The sequence below is a fragment of the Bos javanicus genome, chromosome 11 (assembly GCF_032452875.1).
Source record: "Bos javanicus breed banteng chromosome 11, ARS-OSU_banteng_1.0, whole genome shotgun sequence".
NCBI classification, from domain to species: Eukaryota; Metazoa; Chordata; class Mammalia; order Artiodactyla; family Bovidae; genus Bos; species Bos javanicus.
In genome coordinates this window covers 93,223,036-93,224,852 of record NC_083878.1, presented here as the reverse complement: position 1 = coordinate 93,224,852, position 1,817 = coordinate 93,223,036, and the positions used below count along the sequence as shown (strand labels likewise).

Genomic DNA, 1,817 nt, shown 5'->3' with positions numbered 1-1,817 from the left:
GAAAGCTAGTATATCTATACTAACATCAGAAGAAGTAAATGAGACGTTAAGTTGGGAGCCATTGCTAAAGAGAAATGTCTCTTAACTATAAATGTAGTGGTATACTGTTAAATGAATGAAAACTGCTCTCTATTGTAGGGAAGACTTGCTTTGTAGCATTTGCCAATTTCCATAGTGTAATTATCCCCATTATGGCTGATTTCAATCCAGCAGCATGTTGTCATTGAATATGGAGTTGAAAAGAGACGTTCACAATCAGCTTGAAGCCAGTGCATCCAATTTCAGCACACCTTACAGGGAAGAATTAGCCCACCGGAAGTAGATCATGACGCTAAATCTGTGTGTCCTCAACAACACAATATAAAAATGTTTTGCATAACATTTTCCCACATATTTTATGAGAGATGAGGAACAAACAGAAAAAATTGAAGATAAAGAATATTTAAGAGTCCAAGTAACAAACTGGACTTTGTTGGCATATTAACAGCACTACAACATGACAGCAGAATGTATATTCATTTGAAGTTACACAAAGTTGCCAACCATACAATAATTTTAGGAGATATATCTCACTGTGCTCATGGCTGCAATAAGAGGATTTAGCGACTGTCATTTCAAGAAGTTAGCCCTATTGAGAAATATTTCTAGGGCTTGTTTTATGTCTCTGTTTCTGAGGCTATAGATAAAGGGGTTCAGCATGGGAGTAACTATTGCATATATGACTGAAGCAACTATATATTTGTCATTGGAGTCCCATAATGAGGAGAAAAAGTAAACACCAGCAAGTGTCCCATAGTATAAAGATACTACAAAGAGGTGGGAGCCACAAGTGGAGAAGGCTTTAAAGAGTCTCTTAGTGGAGGGGACCCTCAGGATGATGGTCCCTATATGAACATATGAGCCCAAGATGATACTCAGAGGCAAGATGAACAGCATTCCTCCTTCAGTAAAGATGACCAGCTCATTGATGGAAATGTCTGAGCAGCTCATCTTCAGGAGGGAAGGGAGATCACAGAAGAAGTTGGGGATAGTATTTTCAGCACAGAAAGACAGTTGGACCAAGAGGAGGGTGTGCAACAGGGCATGGATACAACAGAAGAACCAGGACACAGCTACCAATGAGATACACAGCTCCTGCCTCATGACAGTGGTGTAGTGAAGTGGCTGGCATATGGCCACGTACCTGTCATATGCCATGACTGCAAGAAGGAAGTTGTCAAAACAGCCAAAAAGTATGAAAAAAAATACATCTGGGAAATGCACTCCACGTAGAGGATGGATTGTTGCTGAGTATGCATGTTCATCAGCATCTTAGGGATGGTAACAGAGGAAAAGGAGACATCAGTGAAGGCCAAGTGGCTGAGGAAGAAGTACATGGGGGTGTGGAGGCGAGCATCCAGCCTGATGAGCAGGATGATGAGCAGGTTGCCCAGCACCGTGGTCAGGTACATGCCCAGGAACAGGGCGAAGAACACGCCCTGCTGCTCTGGCTGGATGGGGAGCCCCAGGAGGAGGAACTTGGATGTGCTGCTCTGGTTCTCCCTCTTCATTCTCTTCTTAATTTCTGCTGAAAAGTGGAGAATGTGGGAAATGTCAGTGAACATTCCATAATATCATAATGTCCTTTTTAGTATGAAAATTCTTACTTTTTGCTACCTTTCTCTTTATTTCTCCTAATTGTTGGTGAATGAATCAGTCTGTCCCATTCTGGCTTTCTTAATGCATCACACCCTCACATTAAGCAAGTCTCTTTCCAAAAAAAAACACAAAGGATATTATTCTTTATTCAATAAATATTTATCAGAAAACAGCTTCAT

The 1,817-nt window shown here is 41.1% G+C and overlaps 1 pseudogene; it reads right to left on the bottom strand.

Annotated features, from left to right (window-relative positions):
* Positions 1-609: 609 nt before the first annotated feature.
* Positions 610-1,550, bottom strand: LOC133256618 (olfactory receptor 1J4-like; annotated as a pseudogene).
* Between the last annotated feature and the right edge of the window lie 267 nt (positions 1,551-1,817).